The sequence below is a fragment of the Pseudophryne corroboree genome, chromosome 1 (genome assembly GCF_028390025.1).
Source record: "Pseudophryne corroboree isolate aPseCor3 chromosome 1, aPseCor3.hap2, whole genome shotgun sequence".
Classification (NCBI taxonomy): Eukaryota; Metazoa; Chordata; class Amphibia; order Anura; family Myobatrachidae; genus Pseudophryne; species Pseudophryne corroboree.
Window position 1 is genome coordinate 487,549,575 of NC_086444.1, and position 18,223 is coordinate 487,567,797.

The following is an 18,223-nucleotide window of genomic DNA, read 5'->3' on the forward strand; positions in this document are numbered from 1 at the left end:
ATGAGGGAGTGGACTTCCTTGTCTGAGGTGGGATGGAAGCAGGACAGGGTGGGATGGATGGAGGGGAGGGATGGTGGGGGCAGGGAGGCAGCAGAGGGGTGATGGGAGGAGATGTAATTTTGAATATCCTCAATTTTGGAGATGAAGAAGTAGGCAAAGTCAGTGGCGGTGAGGGGGGAGGGGAGGGAAGGAGGAGGGGGGCGAAGGAGAGTGTTCAAAGTTTCAAAGAGTTGGCGTGGACTGGAGGACTGAGAAAAGATGAGTGCTTGGAAAAAGGATTGCTTGGCTAGAGAAAGAGCAGAGCTATAGGAGGAGAGGATAAATTTGAAATGGAGGAAGTCTGCCAGAGAGTGGGATCTCCTCCAGGAGCGTTCTGCGGAGCGTGAACATTTTTGTAGGAATCATGTAAATTTGGTGTGCCAGAGTTGGGGTTTGGAGCTGCAGAGGGGGACAGAGAGAGGGGGACCACAGAGTCAAGAGCAGCAGTAAGGGAAGAGTTATAGAAGGCGGCTGCCTGGTTGGGACAAGTCATAGTGGAAAGAGGAGAGAGGAACTTCTCGAGGGAGGACAGGATAGCGGGGTTGAGAGACCCGAGATTGCGTCTGGTGATGGTAGGTCTGGGCGTGGAGTGGAGAGGGGAAGATGAGAGGGTGAAAGAAAGCAAATGGTGGTCAGAGAGAGGGAAGGAAGAGTTATAGACATCAGAGAGATCACATCGGTGGGTGAAGACAAGGTCGAGGGAGTGACCGATATTGTGAGTAGGGGCGGAGGACCATTGAGAAAGTCCAAAGGAGGTGGAAAGGGCAAGAAGATTAGTGGAGGCAGCATTAGTGATGTCAATAGGGATGTTAAAGTCACCGAGGATGATAGAGGGGAGGTCGGAGGAGAGAAAGTGGGGAAGCCAGGCAGCAAAGTTGTCAAGGAAAGGTGAACAGCGGCCAGGGGGGCGGTAGATCACTGCCACATGGAGGTGAATGGGGTAGAAGAGGCGGATAGTGTGGACCTCAAAGGTGGAGAAGGTGAGGGAGGGCTCAGGTGGGATGACACGAAAGGTGCAGTTTGGGGAGAGAAGGATGCCCACGCCTCCACCCTGGCGACCATCAGGTCTGACTGTGTGGGCGAAGGAGAGGGCAGCAGGGGAGGTGGTGTCAGAGGAGAGCCAGGTTTCAGTGATGGCGAGAAGGTTAAAAGAATAGGAGATGAAGAGGTCGTGGATAGCCTGACCATGCCAGGCAAGTGGTTAAGGAAAACACCACAATGTAAGCATGTTTTTTTAAAGGGGGCCTTTTTAATTAACAAATAAATAAATAAATACTACTTTACATACTGTATCAGTGTGTTTTAAGTATGATACTACAAAACAATCACTGATATGGTTGTGACATAACTGTATTATGTAATGGTTGCAGGCCTTAACATGTCACAATGCTAACAAAATGAACGTTATGTGACATTACACTTAGGTTATGGCCTACAGCCCAAAACATACCCAGAAAGACTAAAAAATGTAAATATGTATCGTTTGGAGCAGAGAAGGGAAAGGGGGGTCATGATAGAAACTTTCAAATATATCAAGTGTTTTAACAAAGTCCAGGAGGAAAACATTCTTCAAATGAAGAGAAGTAATAGAACACAAGGACATGCACTGAGACAGGAGGGAGAGAGTTTCAGGGGAAATTTGAGGAAAAATTACTTCGGAGAAAGGGTAGTGGACAAGTGGAATAGCCTCCCATCAGAGCTGGTAGAGACTAAGACAGTAGAACAATTTAAACATGCATGGGATAGACATAAGGATGTTCTTACAAAGAAATAAGGATCAAATAAGGTTTAAGATAAAAATATGGTAAAAAAGGGGGCAGAGTAGATGGGCCAAGTGGTTCCTATCTGCCATCAAATTCTATGTATGTTTCTATGCATGTTTCTAGGTTACAAAAGGCCTGCTGATCCATGGGAATGTGCGTAATGTTGTGTGTGTGGTTTTTTTGGGGGGATCTTACCAGCCCCCTGTGTGTCCAAGTAATGTCCAAAAGGTACATGTATCAAAAACATTTAACAATATGCATCCTAAACTATGAAATACAGTACTCCGTCCAGGGGCATATTAAAAGAGGAGGAGGCCCGTGTTCATCCTCCTCTATCTGGGTCTCCTCCTCTGTATCCAGCGCCTGTCAGCGCAATAGAGTCTGAGCACTAGAGGGACGCAGACTCTATTGTGCATGTGCAAATCTCCAGGAAAATGACCGCCACTCTGCTAGGGTGTCACACAGTCATACAATTGTAAAGATGGTATTTACAGGATTTACAAACACAAACTCAACCTTTTCGGAGGTACTGCCACATATTTTTGTAAAGAAAACCATTTATGCGTACTATTAAATGAATTACATTTTGGCTTTTGAATGTATTTTTTTTTACAACATTGGTGATTATATTAATTAATAAAATCTGTTTGCATGCAAAACAGTTTAAATTAAATGTTTACAAAATAATTTGATATGTCTAACATATTACTTTGTCCTTAAAGAGGTTAAAAAAAGACTTGACACTGAGTTAGGTTGGCACAGTTAAAAGTGGGGCATTTGTTTGTTTGCTCACCAGGACAACTTGAGGATGATGGACGGTCCATGCCCACTATATGTATACCTGGAAGAACCTCTGGGGGCAGGGTGGTAATTTATTTGTTCTCCTCCTGAAAGGAGGCATAGTGGACCAGTGCTGCAGAACCACCCCCCAGTCTTGCATACCTCACTGTGATTCTCTGCCATCTTGGCTTTGAGGACACTCTTGATGTTCCCAAAGTATTTTTTAAAATTGCTTAGGTCCTGCTGGCAGGAGCTCACTGCGTTGACAGCATCCTGGACTGACCTTCACAATGCCTTCTTGTTCGTCTGGGCTCCCAACAGGCATGGGAACACCTCCACCATGGCATGTAACAGAGTGCAGTTGTTATCATATGAGAAGCGAACATCATACCTTGTCCTTATCTTGCCAGTTGCAGTGCAGCTTGCTCCGTTTCCTTCTCCTCCTGACTCGCTGCCACCTCTACCTCCTCCTGGCTCTCCTCGCTACTCTCCTCCTCAGTCTCACCCTGAAAGAGGATCACTTTCTCTTCTGCCTCCTAGCTCTTCTCACCTGGTGCACAGTCTGAATGGTATAGCTGTAATCAAGCTCAGAAACTCTCTCTCAAAAAGCATAGCAAAATCATTCCTTCCCTGTTTCCTTCTCAAACTTATAAAAGGTCAAAATGGTGGATCAGGAGTTTATATAGACTGTGTGTGGTACAATTTCTGCGACTTTTAGGTGCTAATGGGTGAGTTTCTATTAAAATGTGCAACTCACATAGTGAAACTCACATTTCAGTTGGTCTAGTTACTCAGATGCTTCCTGGTGTGTATCCTCATGAGAAGTCACATGCAAATGACTTTTGTGACTGAAAATTTGGACCCTATTATATTGATCAAGTTTCAGGGCAAACTCGCACATTAAAATATCCGAGATGGTGTGAATTTATCCCGCACACCAAATTTGGACCCTATTACATTTCCACCGTAGTTCCCTTATTTCATATGTGATATTTGTGGTGTTTGGGTTGGGTGCAGGACAGACATTCAAGATGAGCAGCGATCTGGCCAGTCAAGCACGTCCACCACAGGCAGTGCACCAAACGCAAACCTGTTTCTGTGAAATGATGTTGTCACCGTACACATCAACAAGTTGGCGATGAATTTTAGCTGCCGATGTGCCCTTTATATGTAGAATACTGATTACACTATGCACCTCAATGTTTGACAGTGTTTCCGTCAGCCTCGCTATCACAACTGATGTTGGAACAGTAAGGCTGATATGATGCGCAGTCTAATGGCCACGAGGGGAAGCAGTGGTCTACCTTCTGAGGCCTGGTGGGAAATTAGAATTAAATAGACAATATTACACAGATGAGAGGTCTTGTTACTTTGCTTATTGAACCACTCTCGTAGATCAACCTGAAATACCCAAATATCTGCCATCTTGTTGCGCAAATCTCTGTGCAGTAACTTAAAGCCCAGCACACAATGGGGGTCATTCCGAGTTGTTCGCTCGCAAGCTGCTTTTAGCAGCTTTGCACACGCTAAGCCGCCGGCTACTGGGAGTGAATCTTAGCTTATCAAAATTGCGAACGAAAGATTAGCAGAATTGCGAATAGACACTTCTTAGCAGTTTCTGAGTAGCTCCAGACTTACTCGGCATCTGCGATCAGTTCAGTCAGTTTCGTTCCTGGTTTGACGTCACAAACACACCCAGCGTTCGCCCAGACACTCCTCCGTTTCTCCAGCCACTCCCGCGTTTTTCCCAGAAACGGTAGCGTTTTTTCGCACACACCCATAAAACGTCCAGTTTCCGCCCAGAAACACCCACTTCCTGTCAATCACACTCCGATCACCAGAACGAAGAAAAAACCTCGTAATGCCGTGAGTAAAATACCTAACTGTATAGCAAATTTACTTGGCGCAGTCGCAGTGCGGACATTGCGCATGCGCATTAGCGACTAATCGCTCCGTTGTGAGAAAAAAATAACGAGCGAACAACTCGGAATGACCCCCCATATCACATGTGCACCGTTCTGCTATATCTTCCATTTAAAAACCTCCAGAATAATTATGGTAATCTACCATACACAGTTCATATTCCAGGTGGTGCACACATTTAAAATTGTGTCTAAAGCAAGAGGACACTTATCCAGCATTTTAAATACATGATTCACTTTACTCAGGCATAAATAATATGTTAGTTAATTTAGAAGTACCAGTGAAGTCCATATGATGCTACTACATTACAGTTAAATGTTATACCTTACATTTTGTAGCATCCTATTAAATATGGTGAGACCATTAAGAGAAAATCAAGCACATTAATAACTATTTTCAAGGGACACACAAGTGGGATCCGAAATTGCTTTGTGAAGTTATGAAAAATTGTTGATGGTAATAACTGGAAGGAAGCCCAGATTGCAAGTTATCTATTCCACAAAAGGTTGTGACAGGTCATCTTGAATAGATTTTAGTAATTGGTTCTCAAATATTCTCTGTTTCACTGCTTACATCTGTGTTTTACTACTTGCTTAGAGGTTTTCCGCTTCTCTTAAGGTTTTCTTTATTTTTCTTCAGTGAGACAAAAATAAATGGTGAAAGGACAGCATTCTACTTAGCAATTAACTTTTTGATTCAAGGCAGCCTTTAAGTGCAACTGCTCTTAAAATGTGTTTCACAAAACATCCTTACATCGTACCTTGCTCTATGGCCTGATTCGGATTTATAAGCAAACATGATGGTTTACATACAAATCAGATGGTTATTGGTCTGTATATGTGCAGAATGAGTCTGCGATATCGCATCCAATTCCCCTCCCACTCTTTTACCGCAACACGATTGGCATGCTGCAGCATTTGCAGGGTGGAGTGGGGTTGGCAACCGCCACCATTCTTCTAAATGGGGGGCAGTTTTTTAGGTGTGCCGTGACTAGGGTCTGCTTTGTTGGATGTAGACTTCCAGGTCCTGGCTGTCCGTGGTTTGTTACCATCTTGAGTCTTGACCAGTGTTCGCTATGGTGATCTGATGCGGTGTCCTCAGGCACAGCACTCGGATCTCAGAGATGCATGAAGGGGGTCTACCTCCTACAGATACCGCCTGCTGCATTTGCATATTACAATATTTGTACAGTATTGCACAGCCGCTTCCCTGCAGCTGTACCATTTCACACAAATTGGTATCATGCCCTTTGTGTTTTTATAAAAACTTTTCTGTTAGAATTCCAATTGAAAAAAGAAATAAAAAAGTTGCTAAGTGTGGCTGTTAAGACAGGTAGATGTCAAAAAAAGTTCTTTATCCCTTTCATAGCTAGTGATATTGGGGGTCATTCTGAGTTGATCGCTAGCTGCATTTGTGAACAGCGCAGCGATCAGGCTAAAAAAATAAGATTTTACTCACCGGTAAATCTATTTCTCGTAGTCCGTAGTGGATGCTGGGAACTCCGTAAGGACCATGGGGAATAGCGGGCTCCGAAGGAGGCTGGGCACTCCAGAAAGATTTATGACTACCTGGTGTGCACTGGCTCCTCCCACTATGACCCTCCTCCAAGCCTCAGTTAGGACACTGTGCCCGGACGAGCTGACATAATAAGGAAGGATTTTGAATCCCGGGTAAGACTCATACCAGCCACACCAATCACACCGTATAACTCGTGATACTATACCCAGTTAACAGTATGAATATAACTGAGCCTCTCAACAGATGGCTCAACAATAACCCTTTAGTTAGGCAATAACTATATACAAGTATTGCAGACAATCCGCACTTGGGATGGGCGCCCAGCATCCACTACGGACTACGAGAAATAGATTTACCGGTGAGTAAAATCTTATTTTCTCTGACCTCCTAGTGGATGCTGGGAACTCCGTAAGGACCATGGGGATTATACCAAAGCTCCCAAACGGGCGGGAGAGTGCGGATGACTCTGCAGCAGCGAATGAGAGAACTCCAGGTCCTCCTCAGCCAGGGTATCAATTTTGTAGAATTTTGCAAACGTGTTTGCCCCTGACCAAGTAACAGCTCGGCAAAGTTGTAAAGCCGAGACCCCTCGGGCAGCCGCCAAAGATGAGCCCACCTTCCCTGTGGAATGGGCTTTCACTGATTTAAGATGCGGCAGTCCAGCCGCAGAATGCGCCTGCTGAATCGTGTCACAGATCCAGCGAGCGATAGTCTGCTTAGAAGCAGGAGCACCCAGCCTGTTGGGTGCACACAGGATAAATAGCGAGTCAATTTTCCTGACTCTAGCCATCCTGGAAACATAATTTTTCAAGGCCCTGACTACGTCCAGTAACTTGGAATCCTCCAAGTCCCTAGTAGCCGCAGGCACCACAATAGGTTGGTTCAAGTGAAAAGCTGATACCACCTTAGGGAGAAACTGGGGACGAGTCCTCAATTCTGCCCTATCCATATGGAAAATCAGATAAGGACTTTTATATAACAAAGCCGCCAATTCTGATACACGCCTGGCCGAAACCAAGGCCAATAACATGACCACTTGCAACGTGAGATATTTTAGATCCACGGTTTTTAGTGGTTCAAACCAATGTGATTTTAAGAAACTCAACACCACGTTGAGATCCCAAGGTGCCACTGGAGGCACAACCGGGGGCTGAATATGCAGCACTCCTTTTACAATGTCTGAACTTCAGGTACTGAAGCTAATGCTTTCTGGAAGAAAATCGACAGAGCCGAGATCTGTATCTTAATGGAGCCTAATTTTAGGCCCATAGACACTCCTGCTTGTAGGAAATGCAGAAATCGACCTAGTGGAAATTCCTCTGTTGGGGCCTTTTTTGGCCTCACACCAAGCAACATATTTCCGCCATATGCGGTGATAATGTTTTGCAGTTACATCTTTCCTGGCTTGAATCAGCGTAGGAATGACTTCCTCCGGAATGCCCTTTTCCTTTAGGATCCGGCGTTCAACCGCCATGCCATCAAAACGTAGCCGCGGTAAGTCTTGGAACAGACAGGGCCCCTGCTGCAGCAGGTCCTGTCTGAGCGGCAGAGGCCATGGGTCCTCTGATATATTTTCTTGAAGTTCTGGGTACCAGGCTCTTCTTGGCCAATCCGGAACCACAAGTATCGTTCTTACTCCTCGCCTTCTTATTATTCTCAGTACCTTTGGTATGAGAGGCAGAGGGGGGAACACATAAAACGACTGGTACACCCACGGTGTTACCAGAGCGTCCACAGCTATCGCCTGAAGGTCCCTTGACCTGGCGCAATATCTTTTATAGCTTTTTGTTGAGGCGGGACGCCTTCATGTCCACCTGTGGCCTTTCCCAATGGTGTACAATCCTTTGGAAGACTTCTGGATGAAGTCCCCACACTCTCGGGTGGAAGTCGTGTCTGCTGAGAAGATCTGCTTCCCAGTTGTCCACTCCGGGAATGAACACTGCTGACAGTGCTAACACATGATTTTCCGCCCATCGGAGAATCCTTGTGGCTTCTGCCATCGCCATCCTGCTTCTTGTGCCGCCCTGTTGGTTTACATGGGCGACTGCCGTGATGTTGCCTGATTGGATCAGGACCGGCTGGTTTTGAAGCAGAGGCCTTGCCTGACTCAGGGCATTGTAAATGGCCCTCTGTTCCAGAATATTTATGTAGGGAAGTCACCTGACTTGACCCCTGGAAGTTTCTTCCCTGTGTGACTGCCCCCCAGCCTCAAAGGCTGGCATCCATGGTCACTAGGACCTAGTCCTGTATGTCGAACCTGCGGCCCTCTTGAAGATGGGCACTCTGCAGTCACTACAGTAGAGATACCCTGGTCCTTGGAGACAGGGTTATCAGCCTAATGCATCTGAAGATGCGACCCGGACCACTTGTCTAACAGGTCCCCCTGAAAAGTTCTTGCATGGAACCTGCCGAATGGGATTGCTTCGTAGGAAGCTAACATTTTTCCCAGGACTCGCGTGCAATGATGCACCGATAACTGTTTTGGCTTTAGGAGGTCTCTGACTAGAGATGACAGCTCCTTGGCTTTCTCCACCGGGAGAAACACTTATTTCTGGTCTGTGTCCAGAACCATCCTCAGGAACAGTAGACGTGTCGTAGGAACCAGCTGTGACTCTGGACTGTTTAGAATCCAACCGTGCTGTTGTAGCACTTTCCAAAATAGTGCTACCCCGACTAGCAACTGCTCCTTGGACCTCGCCCTTATAAGGAGATTGTCCAAGTATGGGATAATTAAAACTCCCCTTTTTCGAAGGAGTATCATCATTCCGGCCATTACCTTGGTAACACCCTCGGTGCCATGTACAGTCCAAACGGCAGAGTCTGGACTTGGTAATGGTAATCCTGTACCACAAATCTGAGGTACTCCTGACGAGGATAGTAAATAGGGACATGCAGGTAAGCATCCTTGATGTCCCGGGATACCATGTAATCCCCCTCGTCCAGGCTTGCAATAACCGCCCTGAGCGATTCCATCTTGAACTTGAATTTTTTATGCATGTGTTCAAGGATTTTAAATATAAAGAAGGGTCACACCGAACCATGCGGTTTCGGTACTCCAAACCGTGTGGAATAGTAACCCCATCCTTGTTGAAGTAGGGGCACCTTAAGTATTACCTGCTGGGAATACAGCTTATTAATTGCCTCTAGCACAGCCTCCCTGCCTGAGGGAGTTGTCGGCAAGGCATATTTGAGGAAAACGGCGGGGGGAAGACATCTCGAATTCCAGCTTGTACCCCTGAAATACTACTTGAATGAAACAGGGATCCACCTGTGAGCGAGCCCACTGATCGCTGAAATTTTTGAGACGGCCCCCCACCGTACCTGGCTACACCTGTGGAGCCCCCGCGTCATGCTGTGGACTCAGAGGAAGCGAGAGAAGAATTATGATTCTGGGAACAGGCTGACTGGTGCAGCTTTTTCCCTCTTCCCTTGTCTTTGTACAGAAAGGAAGCGCCTTTGACCCGCTTGCTTTTCTGAAGCCGAAAGGACTGTACCTGATAATACAGTGCTTTCTTAGTCTGTGAGGAAAACTGAGGTAAAAATATTTCTTCCCAGCTGTTGCTGCGGATACGAGGTCCCAGAGACCATCCCCAAATAATTCCTCACCCTTATAAGGCAGAATCTCTATGCGCCTTTTAAGGTCAGCATCACCTGTCCAGTGACAGGTCTCTAATACCCTCCTGACAGAATGGACATTACATTCATTTTGGATGCCAGCCGGCAAAATATCCCTCTGTGCATCCCTCATATAAGACGACGTCTTTAATATGTTCTCATGTTAGCAAACTAGTATGACAGGGTCACCGACCACGCTGCAGCAGCACGCTCTGCAGATTTCAGTCTAGTACCTGAGTGTGTAAATACAGACTTCAGGATAGCCTCCTGCTTTTTATCAACAGGTACCTTCAAAGTGGCCGTTCCTAAAACGGCAGTGCCACCTATTTTGACAACCGTGTGAGCACCTTATCCACCCTAGGGGATATCTCCCAGCGTAACTTATCCTCTGGCGGGAAAAGGTACGCCATCAGTAACTTTTTAGAAATTACCAGTTTCTTATCAGGGGGAACCCACGCTTTTCACACACTTCATTCATTCATCTGATGGGGGAACAAAACACTGCCTGCTTTTTCTCCCCAAACATAAAAAACCCCATTTTTAGAGGTTAATGTCAGAAATGTGTAACACATTTTTTTTTTTTTTAATTGCCGGGATCAAGTCACGGATGTTCCTAGTGGATTGTGTATATGTCTCAACCTTGTCGACACTGGAGTCAGACTCCGTGTCGACATCTGTGTCTGCCATCTGAATGAGCGGGCGTTTTTGAGCCCCTGATGGCCTTTGAGACGCCTGGGCAGGCCACGGGCTGAGAAGCCGGCTGTCCCACAGCTGTTACGTCATCCACCCTTTTATGTAAGGAGTTGACACTGTCGGTTAATACCTTTTACCTAACCATCCACTCTGGTGTCGGCCCCACAGGGGGCGACATCACATTTATCGGCATCTGCTCCGTCACTATATAAGCCTCCTCCTCAAACATGTCGACACAGCTGTACCGACACACCGCACACACACAGGGAATGCTCTGACTGAGGACAGGACCCACAAAGCCCTTTGGGGAGACAGAGAGAGAGAGAGTATGCCAGCACACACCAGAGCGCTATATAATGAGGGGATTAACACTATAACTGAGTGAATTTTCCCCCATAGCTGCTTGTATATACAATATTGCGCCTAAATTTAGTGCCCCCCCTCTCTTTTTTACCCTTTGAGCCTGAAAACTACAGGGGAGGGCCTGGGGAGCTTTCTTCCAGTTGCACTGTGAAGAGAAAATGGCGCCAGTGTGTCTGAGGGAGATAGCTCCGCCCCTTTTCCGCGGCCTATTCTCCCGCTTTTTTCTGGATTCTGGCAGGGGTATTTACCACATATATAGCCTCTGGGGCTATATATTGTGTTATTTTTGCCAGCCAAGGTGTTTTTATTGCTGCTCAGGGCGCCCCCCCCAAGCGCCCTGCACCCTCAGTGACCGGAGTGTGAAGTGTGTATGAGGAGCAATGGCGCACAGCTGCAGTGCTGTGCGCTTCCTTGGTGAAGACTGATGTCTTCTGCCACCATTTTTCCGGACCTCTTCTTGCTTCTGGCTCTGTAAGGGGGACGGCGGCGCGGCTCCGGGACCGAACACCATGGACTGGGCCTGCGGTCGATCCCTCTGGAGCTAATGGTATCCAGTAGCCTAAGAAGCCCAATCCGGCTGCAAGCAGGCGAGTTCGCTTCTTCTCCCCTTAGTCCCTCGCTGCAGTGAGCCTGTTGCCAGCAGGTCTCACTGAAAATAAAAAACCTAAATCTATACTTTCTTTCTAAGGGCTCAGGAGAGCCCCTAGTGTGCATCCAACCTCGGCCGGGCACAAGATCTAACTGAGGCTTGGAGGAGGGTCATAGTGGGAGGAGCCAGTGCACACCAGGTAGTCATAAATCTTTCTGGAGTGCCCAGCCTCCTTCGGAGCCCGCTATTCCCCATGGTCCTTACGGAGTTCCCAGCATCCACTAGGACATCAGAGAAACAGCAGTTTTGCGCATGCATATGCGTCACAATGCGCACGCGCATCGTACGGGCACAACGAACGATGCACAGGGTCTAGCGAAGCATTTCAGTTGCACTGGTGGCCGCAGAGTGATTGACATGAAGTGGGTGTTTCTGGGTGTCAACTGACCATTTTCAGGGAGTGTTCGGAAAAACGCAGGCGTGGCTGGGCGAACGCTGGGCGGGTTTGTGACGTCAAAACAGGAACTGAACAGTCTGAAGTGATCGCAAGCGCTGAGTAGGTTTTGAGCTACTCTGAAACTGCACAAAAAAACTTTGTAGCCGCTCTGCGGTACATTCGTTTGCACTTCTGCTAAGCTAAAATACACTCCCAGTGGGCGGCGGCATAGCGTTTGCATGACTGCTACAAACTGCCAGCGAGCGATCAACTCGGAATGACCACCATTGTTTATACCTTTATGGCCATAATTTTTTATATTTACGTTAAACCAAAGAAAAAAATGTAACTTACAATATTCGTTTTTTAAAATTATTTATTTAGTCAGCCTGAAATAGATTTAACACAACAAACAGTGGAATACATTTTAGGAAACAGAAAAAAACTTCTAAATCTATTTTTCACTTTTCATACAGTTTCTGAAGTCAATTATTGGAGCTGTGATACTGTAGCGTAGACATTTATACAGATGTGTATGTATTGAAGTAATGGGATTTCCCTGATTTATTGTGTGATGCTGACTTTATGGTAATAGTAGAAATGCAGGACAGTGCTTAACACAGCCAAAGAAGCATTGGAACTGTTTCCTTGCAGTGCTTATGTTTTTAGGGCTCCAAACTGATAGAATGTAATGTTATCAATGTTCTAATGTGAAGGGCACTTTGAAATGTTAGTGACGCGTCTGGTGTTTTAATGCTATTTTTCATTCACAAATTTCCCACCAAAGTCTGACACATATGGCAAAATCTGATTTCTTGAATAAATTGTTGAATATGATTTCTGCTTTGATTCATTTTAGATTGCTTACATTTATTATCTGATTTCATCAATCACGGTTTTTGCATTGAATCACCAGAGCATAATTACAGTATATTCAGAAGGACAATACTGTGTAGCTAGACATGTATATAAACAAGTTTAAAAAAATAGATAGTTTTTATATAATGACAGTTCGCCTGCTGCTTTAATTCTCGAGGCTAAATTGATGGAATGTCAGCACTTTATGTACTCACAGGTTGCTACATTTAGCTCATTAACTGCATTTAGATGAGCAGTGCAGTATCCATCTACTGAACTTCTAGGAATAATAGTTATTAAAAGTGCTTACATGATTTGAGATCATCTTTGAGTTTTTATAGGGAAAAACAGATGTAGCAAGTGTTAACATGACAGCCCATGCACCAACATATTAAGATGAACACCACACTTATTATCTCGCAATACATAACGATAATGTAAGACTAAGACAACCTAGCACCACCTTACATAGAACTTGGGGTCCTCCTAACACCATTGGGCCATGGATGATAAGGTAATACAACATATAAAATTCATATAAAAATGTGTTGAACTTGAAGACCAAGCAAATCCTGGGAGCTATTATGTGCTTGGTAAAATTGGACTTTGTTGTTCAGCTTTTCACTACAGTATGTGCACAACCACGACTGGAACCAAGTTGGAAACTGTTGGTAGCAAGATGAAGCAGTGAGAATAATTTGCTGAGATACCAAAAGGTAACCACATTAAATTGTAATAATGAGAGTTACCAGCCATACTTTATGAAGGATATGAGGAAAATAAAAATAAATAGCTTATTTAAGCATAAAAGGACTCATTTGACAAATTTTAATAACAGTAACAAGCAATTAGCTAACTTGCGGGATGGGGGTGTAAAGATGCATTTTGCAGCATTTGATGTCATAATGGTTCCAGCTCATACTGCTTAGTGACATAAATTGGTGTAGTTTACAGTGTAGTAAATTAGTTTACTGTACTTCTCCTCCATAAGGGTGGGCAAGTATGCAGTGAAAGCGCCATTATGATTGGTTGCTCTAAAATGTTAGTAAATGAATACTTCATGTTGTAATAATGTACATGTTGGGTGATTGAATCTTCCATAAGACATAGGGATTGATGTATCAAGCAGAGAAAAGAGTGGAGAAGTGGACTAGTGGAGAATATGTCCATAGCAACCAATTAGCATCAATCGTTTTATAAAATGGCCAAAATACCTATTGACTGTTTTCACACTGTAAACCTAATTACTTACAGTGACCAGATAATCAATACCATGGGTGGGGCCTTGCTGCAATGCACACTACCTGCTGCCATTTCACATAGCGGACAGTAATGTGAAACCACTCCTAGGTTTGCCAGACAGTATAAGTGCTGATGTGCATGTCATTCAACAGGACGCCGTTCCGGAGTTAAACAACTTTACTGATCTGTACAGTTGTAATACCATTGGGAAGCTCCCAGTCACATACCACATGTTTTTAAATAAGACTGTTTCTCCCACGGTATGTGCCTCAGATATGTGCCTCTGACCATGAAGGACAAAGTGATATCGGAGTTAAATTGCATGACTGCATTTGATGTCATTTCTTCAGTGGTAGAAGCCTTCCCGTGGATGTCTGCTATGGTTGTTGCAGAAAAGGACAGTTTGGTATGTATCTGCATTGTCTCTGCATTTGGACAAAGCTCTGATAAGACCGTATCAGCCCCTAAGAACTATGGAGCAAGTAATAGCTGATATGTCACATGCAGAGATATTTGCAACTCTGGATGCCAAATGTCATTTCTGGGAGATCACATTGGATAAGGAACCATGCTCACCATGTTTATGGCACAAATTCCCCTGCTGCATCTCCAGACAGGCCTCACACCTGCTGCCACGCCATTTCATGTTTGCTGTGAGAACCACTGACCATCACTGTTACAGACCCTCCAACATGACCCGCCCCACTAGGTACAAAATGCTCTGTTTCTGGACTTCCCTCTTAATTTATTATTGCCATCACCTGTGTTGAACTAGTTAAATGATAAGAAAGCTGTTTCTTCACAGGTGATGGCAATAATAAATTAAGAGGGAAGTCCAGAAACAGAGCATTTTGTACCTAGTGGGGCGGGTCATGTTGGAGGGTATGCTGTAATACCCCACTATGAGCAGTATTATGTCAGACATTGTGCATCACGCTACAGCGCAGGAATATGTCATTATACAAATGACAGACCACAACTCCCAGCAGCCCCGGCAACTGCTCAAGAGCTCAGGAGCAGGTCACATGACCAGTCAGGTGGTGAGGTCAGTGAAGGTTTGGAAAAATAAGATTTTACTTACCGATAAATCTATTTCTCATAGTCCGTAGTGGATGCTGGGGACTCCGTCAGGACCATGGGGAATAGTGGCTCCGCAGGAGACAGGGCACAAAAAGTAAGCTTTTAGGATCACATGGTGTGTACTGGCTCCTCCCCCTATGACCCTCCTCCAAGCCTCAGTTAGGTACTGTGCCCGGACGAGCGTACACAATAAGGAAGGATCTTGAATCCCGGGTAAGACTCATACCAGCCACACCAATCACACCGTACAACATGTGATTTGAACCCAGTTAACAGTATGATAACAACGAAGGAGCATCTGAAAAGATGGCCCACAACAATAATAACCCAATTTTTGTAACAATAATTATGTACAAGTAATGCAGACAATCCGCACTTGGGATGGGCGCCCAGCATCCACTACGGACTATGAGAAATAGATTTATCGGTAAGTAAAATCTTATTTTCTCTAACGTCCTAGTGGATGCTGGGGACTCCGTCAGGACCATGGGGATTATACTAGAGATGAGCGGGTTCGGTTTCTCTGAATCCGAACCCGCACGAACTTCATGTTTTTTTCACGGGTCCGAGCAGACTCGGATCCTCCCGCCTTGCTCGGTTAACCCGAGCGCGCCCGAACGTCATCATGACGCTGTCGGATTCTCGCGAGACTCGGATTCTATATAAGGAGCCGCGCGTCGCCGCCATTTTCACACGTGCATTGAGATTGATAGGGAGAGGACGTGGCTGGCGTCCTCTCCATTTAGATTAGGGTTGAGAGAGAGAGAGAGAGAGATTGACCTGAGGCTGTGATACTGTAGAAGAGAGTGCAGAGTTTAGTGACTGACGACCACAGTGACCACCAGACAGTGCAGTTGTTTGTTTTATTTAATATATCCGTTCTCTGCCTGAAAAAAACGATACACACAGTGACTCAGTCACATACCATATCTCTGTGCACTGCTCAGCCCAGTGTGCTGCATCAATGTATATATATATCTGACTGTGCTCAGCTCACACAGCTTATAATTGTGGGGGAGACTGGGGAGCACTGCAGTGCCAGTTATAGGTTATAGCAGGAGCCAGGAGTACATAATATTATATTAAAATTAAACAGTGCACACTTTTGCTGCAGGAGTGCCACTGCCAGTGTGACTAGTGACCAGTGACCTGACCACCAGTATATATAATATTAGTAGTATACTATCTCTTTATCAACCAGTCTATATTAGCAGCAGACACAGTACAGTGCGGTAGTTCACGGCTGTGGCTACCTCTGTGTCGGCACTCGGCAGCCCGTCCATAATTGTATATACCACCTAACCGTGGTTTTTTTTTCTTTCTTTATAGTCATACTAGTTACGAGTATACTATCTCTTTATCAACCAGTCTATATTAGCAGCAGACACAGTACAGTGCGGTAGTTCACGGCTGTGGCTACCTCTGTGTCGGCACTCGGCAGCCCGTCCATAATTGTATATACCACCTAACCGTGGTTTTTTTTTCTTTCTTTATACATACATACTAGTTACGAGTATACTATCTCTTTATCAACCAGTCTATATTAGCAGCAGACACAGTACAGTGCGGTAGTTCACGGCTGTGGCTACCTCTGTGTCGGCACTCGGCAGCCCGTCCATAATTGTATATACCACCTAACCGTGGTTTTTTTTTCTTTCTTTATACATACATACTAGTTACGAGTATACTATCTCTTTATCAACCAGTCTATATTAGCAGCAGACACAGTACAGTGCGGTAGTTCACGGCTGTGGCTACCTCTGTGTCGGCACTCGGCAGCCCGTCCATAATTGTATATACCACCTAACCGTGGTTTTTCTTTCTTTCTTTATACATACATACTAGTTACGAGTATACTATCTCTTTATCAACCAGTCTATATATTAGCAGCAGACACAGTACAGTGCGGTAGTTCACGGCTGTGGCTACCTCTGTGTCGGCACTCGGCAGCCCGTCCATAATTGTATATACCACCTAACCGTGGTTTTTTTTTCTTTCTTTATACATACATACTAGTTACGAGTATACTATCTCTTTATCAACCAGTCTATATATTAGCAGCAGACACAGTACAGTGCGGTAGTTCACGGCTGTGGCTACCTCTGTGTTGGCACTCGGCAGCCCGTCCATAATTGTATATACCACCTAACCGTGGTTTTTTTTTCTTTCTTTATACATACATACTAGTTACGAGTATACTATCTCTTTATCAACCAGTCTATATTAGCAGCAGACACAGTACAGTGCGGTAGTTCACGGCTGTGGCTACCTCTGTGTTGGCACTCGGCAGCCCGTCCATAATTGTATATACCACCTAACCGTGGTTTTTTTTTCTTTCTTTATACATACATACTAGTTACGAGTATACTATCTCTTTATCAACCAGTCTATATTAGCAGCAGACACAGTACAGTGCGGTAGTTCACGGCTGTGGCTACCTCTGTGTCGGCACTCGGCAGCCCGTCCATAATTGTATATACCACCTAACCGTGGTTTTTTTTTCTTTCTTTATACATACATACTAGTTACGAGTATACTATCTCTTTATCAACCAGTCTATATTAGCAGCAGACACAGTACAGTGCGGTAGTTCACGGCTGTGGCTACCTCTGTGTCGGCACTCGGCAGCCCGTCCATAATTGTATATACCACCTAACCGTGGTTTTTTTTTCTTTCTTTATACATACATACTAGTTACGAGTATACTATCTCTTTATCAACCAGTCTATATATTAGCAGCAGACACAGTACAGTGCGGTAGTTCACGGCTGTGGCTACCTCTGTGTCGGCACTCGGCAGCCCGTCCATAATTGTATATACCACCTAACCGTGGTTTTTTTTTCTTTCTTTATACATACATACTAGTTACGAGTATACTATCTCTTTATCAACCAGTCTATATATTAGCAGCAGACACAGTACAGTGCGGTAGTTCACGGCTGTGGCTACCTCTGTGTCGGCACTCGGCAGCCCGTCCATAATTGTATATACCACCTAACCGTGTTTTTTTTTTTTTTCTTTATACATACATACTAGTTACGAGTATACTATCTCTTTATCAACCAGTCTATATTAGCAGCAGACACAGTACAGTGCGGTAGTTCACGGCTGTGGCTACCTCTGTGTCGGCACTCGGCAGCCCGTCCATAATTGTATATACCACCTAACCGTGGTTTTTTTTTCTTTCTTTATACATACATACTAGTTACGAGTATACTATCTCTTTATCAACCAGTCTATATATTAGCAGCAGACACAGTACAGTGCGGTAGTTCACGGCTGTGGCTACCTCTGTGTCGGCACTCGGCAGCCCGTCCATAATTG